Source organism: Neomonachus schauinslandi, chromosome 2 (genome assembly GCF_002201575.2).
Source record: "Neomonachus schauinslandi chromosome 2, ASM220157v2, whole genome shotgun sequence".
Classification (NCBI taxonomy): domain Eukaryota; kingdom Metazoa; phylum Chordata; class Mammalia; order Carnivora; family Phocidae; genus Neomonachus; species Neomonachus schauinslandi.
The window spans coordinates 193,257,442-193,269,296 of NC_058404.1; the positions used below are offsets into that span (position 1 = coordinate 193,257,442).

The window sequence follows — 11,855 nt, forward strand, 5'->3', positions numbered from 1 at the left end:
GGGCAAAGGATAGAATGTTATGGACTGAATGTCTGTGTCCCCCTGAAATTCATATGTTGAAGCCTCCACTCCCAACGTGACTGTATTTGGGCATAAGCATCTAAAGTAGTTACAAAGATTAAATGAGGTCATGAGCAGGGCTCTGATCCAATAGGATTTGTGTCCTCGTAAGAAGAGAGACTAGCAAATTCCCACTTTCTCTGTGCACGAAGAGAGGTCATGTGAGCACAGAGCAAGAAGGCGGTCATCTACAAGCCAGGAAGAGAGCGCTGACCAGGAACCTAATCAGCCATTGCATTAATGGTGGTTTTCCCAGCCTCCAGAACTGTGACAAATGAATCCCTGCTGTTTGAGCGCCCAGTCTGCGGTGTTTGGGTACAGCAGCCTGAGCTGACTAACATACTCTGGCTGCAGAGTGGAGGAGGACTGAGAGACTGAGGGGGAGAGGTGGGGAAAACCAATATGGAAATCGCTGCAAGAGAAAGACGTTGATGGACAGAACTAGGGCAGTCGCAGTTGAAGACGAGAGATAATGTGAGATACAATCCTTAGTGGTGTTCACTAAGGACAATTATAAACAGGAACCAGTGTGTTAATGAGGAAGATAAATGTTATTACAGACCAAAACCAAAAGGATTTCAGCCCTTTACTGTATTAAACCCATGTCACACTGTCTTTCCTCTGGATAAAATATGAGCAAGAAAGGGTGAAGCTATTTTAGTTCCTCTTTGTCATCTCTTCTGTGTCACTACCTTTTGATGCCTCAGTTTGCTCATCTTTCAGATGGGGATGCACTGATTGCACTTTCCAACACACTGGCCCATTGAGACTACCAGGCACAAGAGTTGTGTTTTGGAACATTTAGTCCTCCTGTTAAGGCAGCTTTGTGATCTTTCTTGACTCTCTTCCACCTTGGGGGTATTTGGGATCAAGGAGATGAAGAAGAGGAGGTAGAGAAGAAGTACGATTAGCCCAGATTTCCTAGGCTCAGCATGAGGTGAAGCTAGCATGCTGACATTGCACTAGGAGCTATAAGGGCAGGGTGCCCAAAGTGAGGGGGAAAGGAGAGGGGGCAAAGTGGAAGGGGAAGCAAGGGCCAACTGGCCCCCCTTCAGGAAGCCCAGCCAGTGCTGAGCAAGAAGGGGCACTTTCACACAGCCACCCAGGAACCCCTGTGCAGACATGTTGGGTGTGGGGATCAAACAGGAATTGACCTGCCAGCTCCTTTCCATTTCCTGCTCCAGGTGGTAAAGTCTGCCTCTCAGAGAATTCAGCCCTGACTCACATTAGTACTTCTGACTTGCATCACCTGACACTTTTGTGCCGCTTCTGGGAAGTCAGATCCTCTGCTCTGCCCTGGTACACATGTTCACTTGAGGCCGGATACAGTCTGATGAACCAAAGACTGCTGGTCATGGTCTCCAGTAGGGTAACTCTCTATGAGTCTTCCCAGGGTTGGCCAAGATGACCCCTGTGATAGAGAAAGTAATGAAGCTCTGGAGACAGGTATGGCACAGATAACATGCCGTGGTGCCCACCAGATGACCAACACAAGAAAGATACATAGTATCTGTGGGATATTTTACAGTGGATAAATCTTTCATACACATGCTGTCCTTTGATCTTTACAACTTCCAGTGGAGTAACCCAGAGGGGCACCGCAGGATGCCTCCTAAGCACTTCCTGAACTCCTAGAGCTTCATCTGAAATGCGCCTGATTGTTATGTGTCTCTGAAAGTCAACATGAATGGAAGAATGCCTACCAAGTCTAACGAGAGAGGATTGGGTTTGACTCACATTATCATTCAAAATCAATCAGATGGGGATGCACATCTCCCTCCAGAGGCTCCAGGGGAGAATGTGGGATGGGCAGGTGACTCCACCTGTATCTATAACAGATCATTTCTTTAAAAATTCCGGATGCAGGGGTGCCTGGGTGGTGTAGTGGGTTAAGCATCTCCCTTCAGCTCAGGTCATGAACTCAGGGTCCTGTGATCGAGTCCCACATCAGGTTCTGTGCTTAGTGGGGAGCCTGCTTCTCTCTCTGCCCCTCACCTCACTCCTGCATTTGTGTGCTCATGTGCTCTTTTTTTCTCTCTTTATCAATTAAATAAATGAAATCTTTAAAAAGAAATCCTTGATGCAGATATGGCCACATTAATATTTGTCAGTCAAATACAAACTCTACAAAAGCAGGAGTATCTGTTTATTTGCCACATCCCAGGGTTGTTCATATCAACACTTTTTGAGTCCATTAGTATGTGAAATCTGGATGTTGTATATTTGATTAGTTTTGTTATTGTTAAGATGAAATCTACTATCAGAAAGGAGATGGTCAACATGGAAACTTAGCAAGGTGGAAGCATGTTGGAAAATAAATTCTGATGGATTTATCAAGCACTCCCCAGTGAAGACAGACGTTTTCCTCTTGTTATTTTTATTTATAGGTAAATCAATTCAACAAAATTGAGATACTCGTAAAGGTCAGACAGGAAAAATTGTGGGTCTGGACCTCAAACCAAGCATCTGTAGGTGGTAAAAACTTGGACGTTGGATTCAAACAAATCTAAGGTTGAATTTTGACCTCACATACCTTCATGTGTGTAGGGTTGGGAGGTGTGGAAGGAGATCAAAGGGTTTCATAGTATTTTTTCAATAAAAAAAAAGTGAGTGCTTAGGCCAGATATCACTAGTTGTTCTTATGCACCAAATGCTACATTAAACATTATCCTTTTTAATCCTCTCATGAATCCCTGAGATTGACAGATTAAATACTGGTACCTCAGAGATGTCCTGTAACTTGACCAAGATCACATAGCTAATACATCACCAGCGAGGGACTCCACGTATGGTGATCTATGGAACTCCAAAGCTCATAATGCCGATAACCAATCTTTCACCCACAGCCAAATTTGGAGAAGAGGTAGTGTCTTAGGTACAAACCTGAGTCTATCTCACTCCAAAGCCATTTGTTTCTTTTCTCTCTCATTCTCTGTCTCTCTGTCTGCCTCTCTCTCTCTGGCTCCCTCACTATGGCTCTCTCTTTCTCTGTGGGACCTGGACAGCTGATCTGAGGATCTTTATCTTGCTCCTGCCCTGAGCAAAGACATTGGTGCAGTGTCATTTCCATCTTAGAATTCATGTGAGTAAAAGATCCTTAAATGTGTGTCAGTTCTTGCTCTGCTATTGTGCCCTGAAAGCTCTACACACTAGCCCTCCAGTGGTCTGATAGGTCAGATTAAGAAAGTACTAAGAATTCAAAATAAGCCAACAGACACATGAAAAAGTGCTCAACATTGCTCGGCATCAGGGAAATCCAAATCAAAACCTCAACGAGATACCACCTCACACCAGTCAGAATGGCTAAAATTAACACGTCAGGAAACGACAGATATTGGCAGGGATGTGGAGAAAGGGGAACCCTCCTACACTGTTGGTGGGAATGCAAGCTGGTGCAGCCACTCTGGAAAACAGTATGGAGGTTCCTCAAAAAGTTGAAAATAGAGCTACCCTACGACCCAGCAATTGCACTACTGGGTATTTACCCCAAAGATACAAATGTAGGGATCCGAATTGGTATGTACACCCCAATGTTTATAGCTGCAATGTCCACAATAGCCAAACTGTGGAAAGAGCCAAGATGTCCATCGACAGATGAATGGATAAAGAAGATGTGGTATATATGTACAATGGAATATTATGCAACCATCAAAAGGAATGAGATCTTGCCATTTGCAACGAGGTGGATGGAACTGGAGGGTGTTATGTGGAGCGAAATAAGTCAATCAGAGAAAGACATGTATCATATGACCTCACTGATATGAGGAATTCTTAATCTTAGGAAACATACTGAGGGTTGCTGGAGTGGGGGGTGGGGTGGGGGGGATGGGGTGGCTGGGTGATAGACACTGGGGAGGGTATGTGCTATGGTGAGCACTGTGAATTGTGCAAGACCATTGAATCACAGATCTGTACCTCTGAAACAAATAATGCAATATATGTGAAGAAAAAAAAAAGAAGAAGAAGATAGCAGGTGGGGAAGAATGCAGGGGGGGAAATCGGAGAGGGAGACGAACCATGAGAGACGATGGACTCTGAAAAACAAACCGAGGGTTCTAGAGGGGAGGGGGGTGGGAGGATGGGTTAGCCTGGTGATGGGTATTAAAGAGGGCACGTTCTGCATGGAGCACTGGGTGTTTTGCACAAACACTGAATCATGGAACACTTCATCAAAAACTAATGATGTAATGTATGGTGATTAACATAACAATAAAAAATTTAAAAAATAAAAAAAAGAATTCGAAATAAGTAAGTAAATAAATAAATAAATAAATAAATACACAAGAAAGTACTCAGAATTCCAAATATGGGTCTCCCAATGGTATACAAATAATCACATTTTGGACACCAAACACCCCATCTCTTTTTTTTTTTTAATTTTTTTTATTCTTATGTTAATCCCCATACATTACATCATTAGTTTTAGATGTAGTGTTCCATGATTCATTGTTTGTGCATAACACCCAGTGCTCCATGCAGAATGTGCCCTCCTCAATACCCATCACCAGGCTAACCCATCCCCCCACCCCCCTCCCCTCTAGAACCCTCAGTTTGTTTTTCAGAGTCCATCGTCTCTCATGGTTCGTCTACCCCTCTGATTTCCCCCGCTTCATTCTTCCCCTCCTGCTACCTTCTTGTTCTTCTTCTTCTTCTTCTTCTTTTTTTTTTTTTTCTTAACATATATTGCATTATTTGTTTCAGAGGTACAGATCTGAGATTCAACAGTCTTGCACAATTCACAGCGCTTACCAGAGCACATACCCTCCCCAGTGTCCATCACCCAGTCACCCCATCCCTCCCACCCCACCCCCCACTCCAGCAACCCTCAGTTTGTTTCCTGCAATTAAGAATTCCTCATATCAGTGACCAAACACCCCATTTCTAACCTTCCCATTTTTGTTTGTGTTTTATCAAATTATAAAGCCCAGACAGCTATGTATGTCTTGGTTCTTAAAGACCTCTAGAAAAACAGGTTATAAATATGACATTAAAGGCATTAGATTTACAGAGGAGTGTGCCGGGGTTTCATTTTGTTTCGTTCTGTTCTCTGTGGAGTCTTTTACCTCCTAAAGCCAGGAGAAGGGTAGGAAAGAGCTGAAGTCAGCTCTAATATTTAATTTCCTTCTTCAAATCTTGGACGTCAGGAGAGCTTTGGGGTGGCCGCACACCTAAGTTCGGCAACTAAAGAAGTTCCAAAGCTGTCCTCCTTTTCTGTCTTACCTGTCAAGGGACTTACACTTGCTATTTATCTCCCCAGTCCAACTCCCTCTACAGGAACTAAAACCCCATTATTCTTAAATGGTCTGGTTTGATGTCGCCACAGCAGTGAAGTCATTATGATTCTCCAGAGCAATTTTCTTCCTGGACTAATAACGCTCCATTAGCATCTTTCAAAGCCAGAGGAAAATCTGTTCTAGGAAAAGGGAGAGAGGTAGCTAAAAGTGAAAAGCAGAATGAAATATGCCCCACTGACTTTATATAATCCTTTGCTGGCACACAATTTCTCAATTAGACGTCCCTGGCCTCCCTATTTACTGCTGGTGAAGGACGGAGGTTTCCGTCAAACTGGGGAGAAGGCTTGTTTCCTTTGTTGGCTCTGCCTGTCAGCAAACTCACAGAAATGATCCTCAAGGCTTCCAACCCGGATGTGATGGAGAAAACTGGTAAAACTGAATGTAGTTTCAATGAACTGGCAGGTCATTGTGGTTATATAATATGAAATATCATTTAAAAACTTGTCTCTTAAAAAACTATTTAATATTTGTGACATAAATCACATATCTTAGATATATCTTAGAAAAGAGGTATATCCTTTTATTCTTAGAAGTGACACTAATTCTAAATCAAAATGTATATGAGTGTTCATATATATGCATATAAATTGTACACATATATAAAGTGTATGTGTGTATATATATATATATATATGTATGTATGTATGTATAAGCAGACATGCATACAAACAAACACACACATCAGGGCTAAATATTCCCTTGTGTTTTCACAAGTTTTTACCATCTCTCGCCCTGGCTTTATCTCTACCATGCTGGTTCTTTAGCAGTTGATCAGGATGCTGGTTAGAGATACAAGGATCTAGGAGTAATTTGTTCTATTAAGGTCTAGGGGATACTCTCTGAAAGGCAGAATGTATCTTGGAAAATGAAAAGGGGTAGGGGTTAGAAAGAGGAAAGCTCGGGCGCCTGGGTGGCTCAGTTGGTTAAGCGACTGCCTTCGGCTCAGGTCATGATCCTGGAGTCCCGGGATCGAGTCCCGCATCGGGCTCCCTGCTCAGCAGGGAGTCTGCTTCTCCCTCTGACCCTCCTCCCTCTCATGGTCTTTGTCTCTCATTCTCTCTCTTGCAAATAAATAAAATCTTTAAAAAAAAAAAAAAGAAAGAAAGAGGAAAGCTCTAGCCATCTGGGTTCTCAAAGCTCTAAAGACTTTTGGAAACTGTGAATGTAAGGCCTATGGCAGGAATGATTTCACACCACAGTTTAATTATTTCTAGATACCGGACTGGTATGTCTTCTGATTGTTTCATCCTGCACAGAAGGATCATGAAGTAGCAGCCCAGGTTTATGGGAGTATATATACATTAATAAATAGATGCATAAATATACAAACTCAGGTTACAGACCCAATTTAAGAGCGATATTTACTAATGGTGGCAAATAAGTGCTCTCTGTGCTAATGGTACTATTTTCTCAACAAAATTTACTTGAATATATAATATATCCCTTGTCTTTGGAAATGATGCAGTACATATAAATGATACTGTATCTCATGAAATATTCTCATGAGTTAATTTGAAGTGAGCACAGCCACTAGAAGCTAAAGAAATAAACTCCTGTAACCAAGTCATCACATTGCCATATAATGTTATAGGTAAGAGTTCAGGCTGTGGAGTCAGACTGGTTGCCTTCATTTCTTATTTTATCACCCACCAGCTGTATACCTTGCACAAGTGACTCAGTTTTTCTGTACTTTGGTTTCCTCATCTATAAAATGAGGATTACCTTTCTTACACTGCGGGGTTGATGAGACCCTTACTATTAATGAAGTAATACATCTAAAGCATTTAGATCAGGGACTAACATATAGTGAGTGTGGAATAAATGCTGGTCGTCATTTGCTGATCAACCAGTTTCGCTATCCAGCCAATAAAAATGATCTTACATTCTGCACCGGGTGGTTATAATAATTAGAGAATGTGTATTTTAAAAGTCCCTAGTACAGTGGCTGCCATATAATCCTCTGCCCACAGGGTGCTTTTTTGCCACTTGTTGACATAAATTATATATAATGTAACAAAGGGTGTAATAATTAGATGCCTCACATTTATACAGCACATTACAAATTACAGAGACATGAACATGATACCTTATTTAATCCTTTCAATGTCTCATCAGGGGCACATCATTAGTCCCCTTCTAAGATATATCTAAGATATATTGTCCCCCGGCCTCCACCTCCTTACAGCATCAACCCCTGCCTGAGGCTCAACATGCTCAAATAATTTTCCTGAGGCCATGCAACTATAAAAAAGAAAGAAAGAAAGAAAGAAAACCAGAAGCCAGGCAGGATTTGTGAGCCCCCATTTGTACCAATAACTGCACTTGGCATTTAATCTTTATGATGCTATTTAATTTTTCAAGGAACCCAAAAGTTAGAGATTATTATTTGCCGGCTGCAGAGAGCTTAATCCAACATCCACATCTACAGAGGGGTCAGAATCAGTCCTTATACCAAAGTCCACCTGAAGATTTAGGGTGTTGATTTTTTACCCTAAACCACGTAGCACCTGGCATTCCTATAAGCATTTTGTTTTAATGATTTTCCATGTTAAAAGAAAGGAGAAGAATAGCAGGTGTTAGCTTCATGCCTCACGTATGCGAAATGATAACTACATCTGTGAGGTCTGACCAGTACATCCTCCCATCCACCGTCTCCTTCTCCTATCCCCAATTCATGTGAGTTTTACTAAGGAAATGAAAGGGGGGAGAAAACAGGGGGGAGAGGGAGGGAAGGAGGGAGGGAGGGAGAGAAGGAGGGAGTTGGAAGGAAGGAAGGAGCACTGAAAGCTGCTGGGTGTGTGTGCAAGCAGCCAGCTGTCTCTAGGGTCCCTATCAGCGATGCCGGCCCTTTTATCTTCCAGAGCCTTAAGCTACTGTGATCTGTTCAGCCTTCTGTGGCTACATATGTCTCCAACCAGAGTGATGGTTCCTAACAGCATGATCTCTGCATTATGATCCCCCCCTGCCTTTGGAATCACTCTAAATTAAGCAGCGGCTGTGTGCACCAGCAGGAAGAGAGACTGCTTTGGCCCAGCCCAGCTACCAAAATTTACAGTGTTTTAAGATCTCCCCAATGGAAAGAGAGGGAGAGGGAGAGAGGAAATCTAGCTCTCTTTTTAAAAAATAACATAAATAATTCTGTTTCCTTCATGCAGGCTTCAGTACCAGGAGAGTCGAGCTCCTAAGAGATAAGTAAAATTATTTGTTCAAAGACTCCCCTGTGAGATCTGTCTCCAATAGGAGGAGGGATGTGACATTCTCAACAGGACAGCTTGGATCGTGGGTTGAGACACAAAAGTAAATGATAATATTGGAAAATAAGAGCTAGTGGAAAGAGAAGAAAGAAGGACGGGATTAAAGGCACTTGCTGGGGACTGTTGCTAAATTGTTCCCAGTGAAAGCTGATTGTCTTGGAGTACCAGTTTGCCCAACACTGGGCTGGCACTGGCACCATCCACTTTGACCTCACAAACTTATTGTGGTGTCTCTGGCGAGGTAAGCGCTGGTGGTCATGCACAATGTAGGCAGCAGAAGTTAGGCATTCTGAGCCGCGTGTTAACTAAGGTAGACAGCTTCCCAGGACACCATTGTCCCATACCCAAGTCAGGTCACACTCCTGCTGCTCCTCGCTCTGTGGCTGGTCTTGTGCCACCACTTTCCTTACTCAAAACAAGATGGCTTCGTTGTGTAATAGATTATTCTTCAGCACTTCCTATGTATAAATGTCCTCTGCTGGGCACACAAAGAGAGGAAGGAAGGTCCAAGGTGGCCAGAACATGGTCTCTCCCTCGAGCAGCATAGTGTGGAGTGTGGGAACAAGACTCTGTCAGATAGCATGAGGGGCAGGGCCCCTGCGTGGCTCAGTTGGTTGAGTGCCTGGCTTCGGCTCAGGTCATGATCCCAGGGTCCTGGGTTCAAGCCCTGCACTGGGCTCCCTGCTCAGCGGGGAGCCTGCTTCTCCCTCTGCCCCTCACCCACCCCACTCATGCTTGCTATCTCTTGCTCTCTTTCTCTCTCTCTCAAATAAACAAATAGAATCTTAAAAAAAAAAAGGGGGGGGGGGCGCCTGGGTGGCTCAGTCGTTAAGCGTCTGCCTTCGGCTCAGGTCATGATCCCAGGGTCCTGGGATCGAGCCCCGCATCGGGCTCCCCGCTCCGCGGGAAGCCTGCTTCTCCCTCTCCCACTCCCCCTGCTTGTGTTCCCTCTCTCGCTGTCTCTCTCTCTGTCAAATAAATAAAAAAAATAAAATCTTTAAAAAAAAAAAAAGATAGAATTGGGGCAAAGAAGAGCTAAGGCCGGAAGTTGCTGAGTGACAGTAGGTCCCCATCTCAGCTTCCAACAGTACACCCAGCCGTGGGCACTGGGTCTCAGTCCTAACTCAGGCAATTGGTAGAGGGTCTCAGTGGGATCCGAGATTGGCCTCTTACCTTCTCGCCCCGCCTCCACCTCTTTACAGCATCAACCCCTGCCTGAGGCCTTCCCAGACGTGTTCCATCTCAACCCCATACAGCTGCTAACATCATTGTCAGGCAAATTCAACCACATTACCATCCCTGATTAAAACCCTTTAGTTACATACTTTCCATGCTTTTTTTTTTTTTTAAAGATTTTATTTATTTATTTGACAGAGAGAGACACAGCGAGAGAGGGAACACAAGTAGGGGGAGTGGGAGAGGGAGAAGTAGACTCCCCGCTGAGCAGGGAGCCCGATGCGGGGCTCGATCCCAGGACCCTGGGATCATGACCTGAGCCGAAGGCAGATGCTTAATGACTGAGCCACCCAGGCGCCCCTCAAGTCAGTGTTTTACTTGGTAAACATGTCTGAGACCATGCATCCCTGCCTGCTAAGCACCATGGCGGACAGGGCTAGAAAGGTAACAGCTTTATTTTGAGCAGGGGGCAAAGACAAGGCAGCACTTTACAGCTACATTGTAACTACTTTCCATGCTTTTTTAAGATGAACTCCAAACATTTTTAACAGGGTATATAAAAACTTTCATGATTAGGTCCTTTCTGTCTCTTTGGACTCACCTCTTCCCAGCCAGCTCCCTCTCTATAGAACTAATTGAGGATCCCCAGATGGGCTATATACAATCTACACGTGCTTTTCTTTCTCCCCAGAAAACTCTCACACCCCCCCCAGCCTGGTACATACTATTCTTACGTCAGGTCCCATTGGTCAAAATGTCACTTTCTCTAGAAGAGTCTTTGTCTACCCTGGTTGCACATTGGCATCCTAAGATTGCATCACCTTAGGAATGTTAAAAAAAAAAAAAAAACACACAACCAACCTTGGCATACCATTGAGTTCAAATCTTTTTAGGAGACGGGTATCAATGTTTTAAAAGCTCTTTAGATGATTCTACTGTGTAGCTGGGTTTAAGCGCTACTGATATATACAGACTTACTGCTCCCCTTCCCAATGCTGTGAAAGGCATTCTGTCCTTCAGATCAGGGGTCTGTAAACTTTTTCTGTAGGGAGATATGCAAGTCATACCCGATCATGACTACTCAACTTTGACATCATAGTTTGAAAGCAGCCATAGACAATATGCAAACAAATGGGCATGGTGTGTTCCAGTAAAATTTTCTTTATCAAAATAGGCAGCATTCCAGATTTAGCTTTTGGGTATACGTTTTCCACACTAGACAATGATTATCTATCTACACCTTTATATGCTAGCAATAACTTCCTTGAAGGCAGAGAATCTTCATTACTCAGCTTAGTAGTTGCCATGCCCAGCACAGTGCCTGACATCACTGGTACTCAGTGAATGCTTTTTGGGAGAACACCTCAGTGAACGAATGTAAGGATGGGGAAATAAGCAATACCTAAATCCTGATAGAAGCCTGGATTCTTATCAGAAAATGCTTCAGGGCTCTGGGTTTAAGAAGCACACTGGGCAAAGGAGGGAGGGGCCATTGTAAAAACCCATCTTACAATTAAGATGGATGATAGAGCTTTATTTTCTGAAGTCTTTCCCACTCTGACAATCTATGACATGTAAATCATCTCCTAGAAAATTGCTGTTGACAAATATTCATTTAGACCAAGAGAAGAATCCCATCCCAGTTTCCTTTCCTTTATTCTCTAGTGACTCACCCCAAAACATGCTCAAGGTAGCCAAAGAACCACACAAAGGGTCCTCATGTTGGTCAAAGCTTTCAAACACGTTATCTTACTTACATACACATCCACCCACACACACACGTGTCCATTGGTCTTAGGTTCAGATAACTGATTGATCTTTCATAAATGGTACCCCAGGTAATATCCCTCTTCCCCAAATTGGTCCATGGTTAGCTATTTCCCCAGGCTAAAAGCTAAAAGGATCACCTAACTGCACAAATCTTCCACACTCTTCCCTGACTCATTCATTTTGAGAAGTCCTATCTTCAACTGCTTCTCAAAGTGCTGTCTCCACTTCAGGTGAACCAGAATCTAGAATCCAGGGCGGGTATCAGGTTCACAGCAGTGAACATCACCTGTGTCAGCACTAA

General features: G+C 43.5%; 1 non-coding gene across 1 annotated transcript; it reads right to left on the minus strand.

Moving 5' to 3' along the window:
* Positions 1–10,171: 10,171 nt before the first annotated feature.
* On the minus strand, positions 10,172–10,304 carry LOC123324233. The gene has a single exon (XR_006539713.1). It is a non-coding gene; the product is annotated as a small nucleolar RNA SNORA63 (small nucleolar RNA).
* Between the last annotated feature and the right edge of the window lie 1,551 nt (positions 10,305–11,855).